This window comes from Rattus norvegicus, chromosome 16 (assembly GCF_036323735.1).
Source record: "Rattus norvegicus strain BN/NHsdMcwi chromosome 16, GRCr8, whole genome shotgun sequence".
Lineage (NCBI taxonomy): Eukaryota > Metazoa > Chordata > Mammalia > Rodentia > Muridae > Rattus > Rattus norvegicus.
The window spans coordinates 50,925,436-50,937,438 of record NC_086034.1 but is presented as its reverse complement, the minus strand read 5'-3'; the positions used below and the strand labels follow the sequence as shown (position 1 = coordinate 50,937,438).

The window sequence follows — 12,003 nt, the reverse complement described above, 5'->3', positions numbered from 1 at the left end:
GAATGTCAGAATGGGAGGAGACTGGCTTAGCTCCCTGGTAGGAGCCCCAGGAAGCAGCTCTGGCACACTGCTGGTGTAACCCTGCAATTTAGAAAACTGCAGTGGATTGAATGAAGTGAAGTCAAGATAGAGGTTTCAAGACCTCTGAGAAAAGGACGAAATGTTGAGAGAGACAGAGAAGCCAGCATAGGTCTCTCTGTAAGAGCAGCTGACTGTGTGTCTTGAGCGGCTGCCTCATTTATGAAGGAGACAAGGATGTGCTGTAAGGGTCCCAATGCCATCAAGAAACTCACCGTACTGTCTTCTTAGGTCATATCTAACATTCATTGACGACATAGAGCAGGTCTATTTAATAGCACTGAGAATAAGAGAGTCACAAAACATCGGAGACCAGAAAGCCGGAGAGACAGCTCACGGATGAAGAACACTGGCCGCTCTTCCAAAGGGCCAGGGTTTGATTTCCAGCTCCCACATTGGGTGGCTCACAATTACTGGTAAATTCTCCTCTAGAGGATCTGACAGCCTCTTCTGGCCTCCCTAAGGCACTTCTACACATGTGTGCACATATATCCTCATTTACATATACTCATACATACACACACATGCATGCATATACACATGCATACATGCACACGCACACGCACACACACACACACACACACACACACACACACACACACACACACACACAGCCGTTGATATCATCTTTATTGAGTCCTTGGGTCCTGTCAACTCCAGAAACATTCTTCCACTGATCCTGGCTCCTCCAGCCCCAGGTGTCAGTCTTGATTCTTGGATATGTGATACATAAATTGATCTCACCAGTTAGCTGGCGGAGACCCATCATCAGCTTTGTGAACAAGAATGCCCTGATTCCTAGAATAATGCTTTTGTCGTGTAGGAAAAGCCACACGGGCCAGCGAGATGCTCAGCGAGCAAAGGCACTGCCAGCATAGATTCATGACCTCAATTCTCGCCTCGGGACTCACATGGTGAAAGCAAAGAAACAACTTTGGGGGGTTGGGGATTTGGCTCAGTGGTAGAGTGCTTGCCTAGCAACCGCAAGGCCCTGTGTTCAGTCCCCAGCTCCGAAAAAAAAAAAGAAAGAAAGAAAGAAAGAAAGAAGGAAAGAAAGAAAGGAAGAAAGGAAGGAACAACTTTGGGAAGTTGTCCTCTGACTTCCACATTTGGGCAGTGGTTTACATACATGCACACATGTGCACCACACACATGAACACACACACACACACACACACACACTCGCTCATGCATGCACACAGGCACGGATGCACACATACTCCCGTGCATGAAAAGGAGAAGTTAAACAAAGAGTGAAAAGAGCCACGTGGACACTCCTAACGCAATCCCCTTTGACTGAGGTAGCCGGGGTTAGTGATGCCCTTCAGAGTTCATGTAGTTCAAAGGTGGGCTCCTTGGGGTTGGGGATTTAGCTCAGTGGTAGAGCGCTTGCCTAGCAAGCACAAGGCCCTGGGTTCGGTCCCCAGCTCCGGAAAAAAAAAAAAACCAAAAAAAAAAAAACAAAAAAACAAAAAACAAAGGTGGGCTCCTCACCATCTTGTCTAATTTACCACTCTAGCTCCTATAAAGTGAAAATGAATATGAATGAAACATAGCCCACCCATGACAGTGGACAGTCCAACTGCAGTCACATCAGACTCAGTTTTAGTTGTTGTTCTAGCTCTTATGTCTTTATCAGAACACATTATGTACTTATTATTACTTATTTATATGTGAGGACACTGAATATATTCTTCACACACACCAGAAGAGAGAATCAGATCTCATTACAGATGGTTGTGAGCCACCATGTGGTTGCTGGGAATTGAACTCAGGTCCTCTGGAAGAATAGTTAGTGCTCTTAACCGTAGAGCCATCTCTCCAGCCCCTATAAGAACACATTAACCCAGACCGACACGTGGAAGGTGGTTACTGATCCAGAAAACATCCAATCAGGAAGGAGAGTCTGTCAGGGAGTGACGTGTAGTATGCTTACTGGCTCAGGCTGTGACTGTGTCCAAACACACCACAAGCACACAGTACACACATGTGTACTGTTATTATGTCTCATGCTCCTCGGATGCCAGGAAGTATTTTATAGCTTGTCAGGCTGTTCTGCATGCCGAGGAATATAATCCTTGAACATATGATGAGTACTTTGGCTAACGAACCTGCTCACTGCTCTGTCAGATGCTAAGCCAACACTCATGTCAAGCCAAAGTTTGGACTTGAGGCTAGCAAATGCATTCCCATTAAACTATTGGCAGTGACTCCCTGCCAATCACAGAAGGGTCTTTATGGATGGCAGTGACTTCCTCAAAGTTGTCTAAAGATTGAGGTTTTGTGTGGTCATCTTTTTTCTTTTCTTTTCTCCCCCCCCCGCCCCCCTCCCCCAGAGCTGAGGACTGAACCCAGGGCCTGTGCTTCCTAGGCAAGCGCTCTACCACTGAGCTAAATCCCCCAACCCCACATCTTTTCTCTAAGTTGCCAGCATTCCTCAGCTTAGAAAAGCAGGCTCTACACACTGTCCTTAAACTCACACGGGGAACAGTGTGTAGTTTGCGGCAGCTCAGTTATGAGTTACATATCTCATTATTTCATTCAATTCTCACTGAGAGCCAAAGGTGTCATTGTGCACCCAGCTGCCCTATGACAAAGACAGTGGGTGAATTAGCTTTAAGGGGCATCTTTCCTTTTCTATTTCTTAGCAGGGTTAGGGTCAAATCTAAGGCCTCATGCCAGGCAGGCAGGCAGGTATTCTACCACTGAGCCACAGCCCAGTCCCAGGAACACCCACTGGGAATCAGTATAGCTCTCCTCTGGTTGATGCATATCTGGTATTCTATCAGCTTTGACGCCTGTGATCATAAAGACCATTCAGCTTCCCGAATAATCTTTCACGAAACAAGAAAGTGTCTGCTTTACATAACATAGCTTTTCAGAGATAAATACAATTTAAAAACCACGGGTTTTTTTTCCTGGGATGCGCTGCACATAGTCAAGGAGAGGATTTGTGCTCTGTGCCTCAGCTCTCCTGTCCCACAGAGAAGAGAGAGATCTGCCAACAGGAGAACTTGGGATTCCTGACTCTCACTTTGCCACTGATCCAGTGTGATGTTCACCCAGGGGCTTCTAAGACAGATATTTTGCCAAAAAATTCCCCTTTCTGCTTCCAGTGTATAATGTCAGCCATGAACTTTGGGGCTGGCTTTATGCTTCTTTTAAAATAAATTGAATTTGTTGTTGTTGTTGTGTGTATGATATGTGTATATAAGCTCTTGGGTCATAGTACTTATGTAGTAATCAGAGAGTGACGTGGACTCAGCTCTCTTCTAACTTTGTGTGGGTTCTGTTTAGGGTTCTATCAGGAACCAGGCTAATATAATAAGTGACTTTACCCTCTCCACCATCTCACAGTCCTTGGTTTTATGTTATGTTTTGTTTTCCTGGCTTGGTTGCTGTTTGTCTGTTTAAGTAATATTCCTATAAACTCAATACATTTATTCATTTTATAAAAATCGCCATGAGTGTTTGTCCTGCCTGCACACTGATTGAGTGCCTGGTGCTCTTGGGGGCTGGAAGAGGGTGCTGGATCCCCTGGAACTGGAGTTCCAGGCCTTCTTGAGCCTCCCATAAGAGGGCCGTGGATCAAACGTGGGACCCTTGGAAGAGCAAGTGCTTTTAATCACTGAGCTATGTCTCCAGCCCTGATTTTTAATGGTCATAACCCTGTCACTCATGTTTCCTCTTCCTTGCTTTCCAAGAAATAATCGATTAGTTTTCCTACCTGGAAAATAGTACTTGCTTTTTACCCTATAAAACTTCCTGTGGATATTACAAAGGTCACCTAGTTTGTGCAGAAATGATGCAAACCCTTCGATGGCTTCGTGCCCATATGTGACAAAATTTCCATCCAGATGTTACACTGGAACAAAAAAAAATGACAGGGCCACTTGCCAGAGGAAATCTAATTTTCAGAAAGTCATCTCTTACATCCAATTCCCACTTTCCTTCTCAGTGCTGAGGGAAGCCATCACCAGCACACAGTCACTTGTCCCGGCATGCAAGAACTCCCATTCTGCATGTGCACCTGAGCCTTGTTGGTTAGCCACGTAGAGAGCACTGTTCTGAACTGCAATGTGGATGGTAGGTTTTCACTATGGTTTTTATGCTCCAAGAGACCATTCTGGGCCACCAACACACTTCGATGAAATGTGGGTAAAATGTAATACACGAAGGAAAATTAAAAAGCATAGGTGACAAACAGTATCACAGACATTAGTGGGAAGCACATCCATCAACATGATTCATATAGCTTGTAGGTACATGCTACCTTGAAGTCTAATCAATATTAGGCATTTCTGTGGAAATCGTGGTTTTCCTTTTACTTTTAAACGTATGTTTTGTAGTTAGGTAAACTGGCTTGTAGCTATCTGCTTAGAGCCTGGTAGGATTCTGGAAGTGACTTGCGGTCTGAATTACAGCCTGTCCCGTGGTTTCTGTCACCTCTACAAGTTATAAAGATTGAGTACCTTTAATCCAAAACTTCAAAATTGGACATGCTCCAAAATCTGAAATAGCTTAACTCCATCGTGACGCCGCAGGTGGAAAATTATACTCTGCGAAGCTTCCTAGGTTCAATGGTTAAAGTGCAGTATAGAATTATCTCAGAGGATGTTCAAACAGCAAATGTGAAACAAATTAATTTGGGCTTTAGACTTTGTTTTCATTCTCCAAGTAACTCATTATATATAAAATGTTCCAAAATCCAAATATCTCCTTATATATGCCAATCTTCAAAATCCAAAAAATATACAATATCTGAACTTCTTCTGTTACCAAGTATTTTATTTAAAGGATATTCAGATTATGTAGACATTTGTCCAGAATTTTTAGAAGTTTCATTTTTCAGTTTTTTGATTTTTTAAAAAAATTATTTATTTTATGTATATGAGTACATTGTTGATATCTTCAGACACACAAGAAGAGGGCTTTGGATCCCATTACAGATGGTTGCGTTTGCTGGGAATTGAACTCAGGACCTCTGGAATTGCAGCCAGTTCTGAACCATCTCTCCAGCCCTAGTTTTTGTTTTTATTATGATTAAGTTCTCTGGATTTTATTTTAATGTATGATTCAAAGATATCACTTCTCCCAGAAAGTGACTATGATCGGCAGTATTTTCTAATATTTTTCCATTTAATATAAATGCCAGCTTTGTTTCCATTTGATATAAACGCCAGCTTTGTCCCACACTGTCTTCTGTGTCTACAGCAGATTTTCTGAAAATCCATTTAGATCAGAACCTGTTTCATGTCAGCTCTGTTTCTTGTCTTTTGCCTCCATTTTAAAAGTTTTATCGGCTATTTTCCCCCATGAGGGAGACACTAACTTTGACACTTAAAGCTTTAGGGTAAGTGAGAAGCACTTCACAAATACTGTATTTTTTCTTCTGGTAGCTGTATTCTTATTCCTATTAATAACTGTATATTTTCTGTCTCTCTGTCTCTCTGTGTCTCTGACTCTGTGTGTGTCTCTGTGTCTCTGACTCTGTGTGTGTCTCTCTTTCTGTGTCTCTGTGTCTCTGTCTCTGTCTCTTTCTGTGTCTCTGTGTCTCTGTCTCTGTCTCTCTCTGTGTCTCTGTTTCTCTGTCTCTGACATGATGTGTCTCTCTGTCTCTCTCTGTGTGTCTGTCTCTCTGTCTCTCTCTGTGTCTCTGTCTGTCTCTGTCTCTCTGTCTCTGTCTCTGTCTCTGTCTCTGTCTCTGTCTCTCTCTCTCTCTCTCTCTCTCTCTCTCTCTCTCCCGGCACTGGATTCAGACCTGAGTCCTTATGCATGGGAGGCAAGGGCTCTACCTGTGACCCATAGTACTAGACACAGGCAGTTACTAAGTAGAAAACCTTTTCTCATCTTTGACACCCCAGGCATTAGTGGTGTTATTAGTAGGAAACTATGTGAGAACATGGCTGTGGCAAAGTCTTCCTAGTTATGGTGCATCAATGAGGAGACTATCATCAATCAGCGCAACAGGCCATGGTTTTCCTCTAAGTGGGGACACTGCCATTATTTAAAGATCAGAGCCAGTGTAATGTTGGTTGTTGGTTGAAATGTAAAGTTTGACTTGGCCCTTCAGTTTCTTTGTTTCTATGATTCTAAGCCAAGGTGTTTCTTGGATGCCACCCCCCCCTTTTTTTTTAATTAACTGAGCTAGAAAGATCAACGTAGAGAATTTCAAGTAGCCTCTTATTTAAAAAAACAAAGTAAAGCACGCTCCCAACCTCCTGTGGGCTTTGCTAAGAGTTTGTATACTCCACACACAGATCTTCACAGCAAACATCTTTGGATCCAGATGGCTCACAAAGCAGCGTGTGATTAAGTGAACTGAGGCAAGGGACCCATCAGTAGCCTGGTGTTGTTAGTATGGATGTTAATATGGATGGCTCCCGCGATCGGGATTCACCGGATGGAAACAACTCGAGCCAACTCAAGTTCTTCTCTGGACTCCAAGTAATCTTTAAAAATGTTTTTATTATCTCTGTCATTAGCCTGGGTAAAGAAAGACCCCTTTAGCTTCTACAGTGATGCATTGAAGCCTTCATTATGAATGAATACCCATGACCCCTGGTGCCTAACATAAGCACGGATAGTTCCTAGCCTCATTAGGTGACTAGCAGATGGCTTATAAAGTCCTCATTGGAGTCTCAACCCATGTGTGGCTTACAGCATACAAACGTTTATCTTTAAATGGGTTAAACTATGTCAGAGGGGTCTACATCCTGCTTTCATCAGCGTTAACGCAGTCCGATTTTAACAAGGAAAATGTCCTTAATAAGCTTTTGTTTGCCGACTCTACTTGGACTGATTTTCAGACTATTCTCTGACTCCTTGCCAACAGAGGTGTTGTCCCGTTCCCTGTCACCATCTGCCTAGTCTGCATATATTTACTCGAATGCCTAAGGTGAACCAGTTGAAAGCATCAGCCACCAAGATGGACACACTCTAACAAATGCCTGATAGATAGCTGCCGAAAGACGAGAGCTAGAGCCAAAACGTGGTTTTATTTTCTATAACACTGCTGTCCAGTCAAGCAGTCTCTACTGAGGACCATTAATAAGGTGAAGAGTCATATAGTGTCTATCTAAACACACACACACACACACACACACACACACACACACACACACAACCTTCTGAGAAAGTGAACCACATCAATTAGATGTCCCACAATGGAGTCTAAAACAGCCTGATAGAGTAGCTGTGAATGCAATTGATAATTTCCTTTAAAATGTATTATTATTTTATGTAATTACATGTGTATGTGTGTGTTTGTACGAGAGTATGTATACTAGAGAAGGCGTCTCTGGAGACCAAACAGGGCACTAGATCCCTTAGAGCTGTGGTTGCACAAAGCTGTGAGTCATCTGATATAAGTGCTAAGAGCCAAACTCGGGTTCTCTGCAAGGAAAGTACATGCTCTTAACTGCAAGACCATCCCAGCCCCAGCCGAGCATTTCTACGTACAAGATCCTATTACCTCATTTACTCGTGTAAAGTCTGAATATCTAAGGGGATGTTTTCATTTTCCTCCCTTATAGACGGCTGAGAAACACTCAAAGGTCTGAGTCCTGACTCCTTACTACTTTGAACTGTGTGAACCATTTACAGTAGGAACATGCGTACTTCAATCTCGACATGACAGCGGTCCATACTTCAATCTCACCGTGACAGCGGTCCTTCGTTCTCAATCAGCATCACTTGGCGGACCACATTTCCTAACTAGTACTCACCACCTGGCTCCTCTGCCACTCGAAGGCGGTGTTCCCTTACCACACCGGGAGGCACCTGTGGCGCTGTGCCTGGGAAGGTCACGAGTTGGATAACTGCAGATAAATCTCGGGAGCTGCGTGTTCTGGTTAGGCAGGAAGTTAGACGCAAAGGAACCAAGCGGACTGCAACCATCTATTGGTAGTGGTGTCTCCTGATGTTCAGAATACTCCTTTGTGGTATAAATTCTTCACGTGCACTTCGGTTCCTCCTACTACGTAAGGGTACCTTCCCAGCTGCAGGCATGTGAACCAGTCAAAGGTCCTCACCTTCGAAATGACCTAAGTATGTTCTAATACCATTTGTACTATGGTTTTGACCTTCCCTGCTCTTTACAGACTTTTCAAGAGGATCATGGGAAGACACACTTTAAAGGGGAGAGCCAGTTCATTGAGAAAGGAAAAGGTTAATTATCTTACTACATGAATATGCTACTCATTCATGAATATTCATCAACACCTTAACATCCACGTCACAGACCAGTTGTGTTACTCATCGGGCTTCAGGATAACCCACTCTAATCTTTCTGGAGAATATGCTCCACTTTGCTTTTCTTTGCTACATTAAATTAACTTCTACTGCAACTCCCTTTATCTCTCGACTGAATTCTTTCCTCTGGGAAGAAGAGTCAAAGCAGAAACCTTGAGAGGTTAACATGAACTTCAACCTTTCCTCACAGGTTTTGTGCTTTATACATGCTTGGCCCACCCTTGCTGTGGCACTATTTGGAGGTGTGGCCTGGTTGGAGTAGGTGTGGCCTGGTTGGAGTAGGTGTGTCACTGTGGGCGAGGGCTTTAAGACCCTCATCCTAGCTGCCTGGAAAACTCCCAGCTCCTTTTGCACCATCCCTGCCTGGACGCTGCCATGTTCCTGCCTTGATGATAATGGACTGAACCTCTGAACCTGTAAGGCAGCCCCAATTAAATGTCGTCCTTATAATACCTGCCTTGGTCATGGCATCTGTTTACAGCAGTAAAACCCTAACTAAGACAGGGGTGGAGTGAGAATTAAATAAGCATTATAGGGGTTGGGAATGGAGGACTGGGAAGAGAGAGGGGAACTGTGGTTGGGATATCACTCAGATTTAAAAAAAAAAAAATTTGCTGAGGCCCGTGATTATATAATTGACTATCACTACCTGTTCTAATCAAACTACCAAAGAGTCAGTCAGTCACTCTTGTGTGTTCAGTGTGGGGTTGCTACAGCTTCTGTTATTTTGTTTTTGTTTTTGTTTTAAGACAGGGTCTGTCTAAGCGAAGCTCATGCTGACCTCTAACCCATGATCTTCTTGCCTCGACTTCCCAAGTGCTGGGGTGTGTGCAGTGACTTTTTAAGTGAGATGGAAAGCTAGAATTTTTTAAAAAAAATTCAAGGTCTTACAATTTTTGAACATCACAACCTAATGGAAACTTTTGAAACTTCTGAGTATGTGAGGTCTGAACTCAGCATACCATAGCCAGCTTTGTCCAAGGAACCGCAGAAAAAAAGAAGAGACCAGAGAATGCAGCAGAGACACCAGCCAGCAGGGCTAAGCCACTCGGAGTAGCTCCCTGACCTCACAGCAGAAGCCATTGATGACATCATTTTAAGTTTAGCCTGATCTGACTGGCTTGAGTCCGTTTGCTGTGTGGCTGGCTGGCTCTGTGTCTCTCACAACTTCTTGTGAACAGGATTCATTTGGGCTGACTACTTTAAACAAAACAGCAAAAAACATTGACCAATGAAAGCAAATTATAAGATTTCCATTTGCAGAAACCAAGGTCCTTAAATTATCCAACAGAGTTATCACTCCGAATTCTCTAAGTGCCCTGGCAAATTTAAATGAATATATATATATATATATATATATATATATATATATATATATATATTTCTCTGATATATATATTCCCATAAAGAGTCTACCAGTGTCTGGGAGCTGTCATAATATGCTGCAGTCTTGTAGACAAGGCTTGGTACTTAACAGACTTTAGCAGCTACTGAAGTTTGGATGAGTTTGGGAGATCAGCACTGAGTCCTTCCCAGCCCCACTGATCTCAGGCTGGCCTGGGTCCCTGTCCTCTGAGTTGTCCTTATGCTGGTCCCGCCACTGGGAATGCAGTCCAGGCAATGAAAAGATGATGAAATAGAAGAATCTGTTTTAAAGACTTATTTATTTTATGTATGTGAGTACACTGTAGCTGTCTTTAGACACACCAGAGGAGGGCATCAGATCCCATTACAGATGGTTGTGAGCCACCATGTGGTTGCTGGGATTTGAACTCAGGACCTCTGGAAGAGCAGTCAGTGCTCTTAACCGCTGAGCCATCTCTCCAGCCCGTAGTAGAGTAATCTGAACTGCCCCACAATCTCATGCTTTACATGGCTTGTTCTCTGCAGTCGGTGCCGTGGGGAAGGCTGTGGAACTTCAGGAGGTTTGGTCCAGCTGAAAGAAGTAGGTCCTTGGGGGTGTGTTATCTCTGCCCAGTTCCTGTCTCAGGTCTCTAGGGTGTTTTGTTTGCTTGTTCGTTTTGAGCTTTTTATTGGTTCTTTGTGAATTTTATATCATGTACCCTAATCTCACTTACCTCCCTCCCATCGTACCCACCCCCCACACATGCAACCTCCCTCACAACAGAGTGAAAAACCCTTTTTGTGGAAGCTGCTGTGTGTCACAGTGTGCCCCACACTATGCCCTTTTGTCCACACTTCTTGGCTTGCACATGTTCACTGCAACGAGTCGTTGATCTGGTGACAGAGGCCTCTGGCTTCCGCTACTCTATCAATACTGGAACCTCACTGAAATTAGTCTTTTGTCACACACACACACATACACACACACACACACACACACACGCACGCACGCACGCACGCACGCACGCACGCACGCACGCACCAGGAACCTGAGATGCTCTTGTCAGAAAGGAGGAGTCAAAGTCCAGAAGACAGAAAGCTTGAGAGGAAGTGGGAGGAGCTAAGCCTCCTTGCTCCTCACCAGCCCCCACTCCCAGTAGCTGTTCCTGACCTGCTTGGGAACAGGCTTTGCCCCAGCCACGTGGATGCTAGGGTTACTCATTCTGTGAACAACCAAGACAAGAGGGCCTTGCACTAGTCTTTCCCTCCATCCTGCCCTGCTCTAGTCTACATTTGTGTTCCTCCCTTGACCTCTTCCCCGCTATCCCCGTGCACTGTCTTGCCCACCCTGAGGCTCACACTGCCACTTTTAGGAGAGAGATGCCCCTGTAAGCAGGTTCCATTTGCTGTCTGGCCTTCAGGGTGTGACTTAATCAGGAACAGGTCAAGCCTGAGCTAAGCTGTCGAGGAGACGCCCACGTGCAAATGTACAACACTGTCTCTTAGCTTGCTGTCTCGTTCTGTCTCTGAATCTGCACTGGCTGTGCGCGCGTGCGTGCGTGCGTGCGTGCGTGCGTGCGTGCGTGCGTGCGTGTGTGTGTGTGTGTGTGTGTGTGGCTGCGGCCAAAATATCAAGCAATTATATCAAACCAAAGGGGGAAAGGTGGAGTGTATAAGTCACACTCGGAACAAATTTGTATTTGTGCAGAAGAACAAGTGGGTTCTTTTAGATCAAGTCACTTCTTAAAAAGCCGTGCTTCGCTCACCAGGAGCTGGAAGACGACCACCTAGTCCTTCAAGGTCTAGCACCTTGGCTTGCCAGCAGATTGCTGTGAGCCGGCAGGGGTGGGGTGTGGCCCGCTGGGGGACTAATGACTGGAACTGGAGAGAAAGCAGGACAAGTCTTTGTACCCACTGCCCAGTGGGAGCTGTATGTACATAATTGATGATATTCCTATGCAACAGTAGGATTACCAAGATCTGCTAATATTGATGAATGCATCCTCATTTTTATTGCGCTTTTCAAGTATGCCAAAAACATTAAAAGTTCATAAAAGAAAATAACTTGGCTCCATCGTGCTTGATCACATCCCTGAAAATGAGTCCTCCGAACTACAAGCTTACCAGCCATCTGTGCTGATAGGGACAGTCTCATTTGTCACTATCTGTGGTCCCAGGTGTCTGGACGTTCCAGATAAACTTGGGTTTGGATATTAGCCTTTCACAGAAGCAACACAGTTCTGGGAGATGAAATCCTATTTGATTCCAGAAGTACTCTGAAAAAAGAAGAAGTAGTAGTCGTTTGTAGATAAGATGCTTAAATGGTCA

The 12,003-nt window shown here is 44.3% G+C and overlaps 1 long non-coding RNA gene across 2 annotated transcripts in view; it reads left to right on the top strand.

The window, feature by feature from the left end:
- LOC102551022 (uncharacterized) overlaps positions 1-11,155 on the top strand; it is an 11,627-nt gene extending 472 nt beyond the window's left edge. Inside the window, exons 2-3 of one of the 2 annotated variants that reach the window (XR_360456.4) lie at positions 6,339-6,525; positions 7,614-11,155. This is a non-coding gene — a long non-coding RNA (uncharacterized LOC102551022). The remainder of the gene's footprint in view (positions 1-6,338; positions 6,526-7,613) is intronic. The other variant, XR_010058387.1, reaches the window with a different exon arrangement.
- The last annotated feature ends 848 nt before the right edge of the window (positions 11,156-12,003 follow it).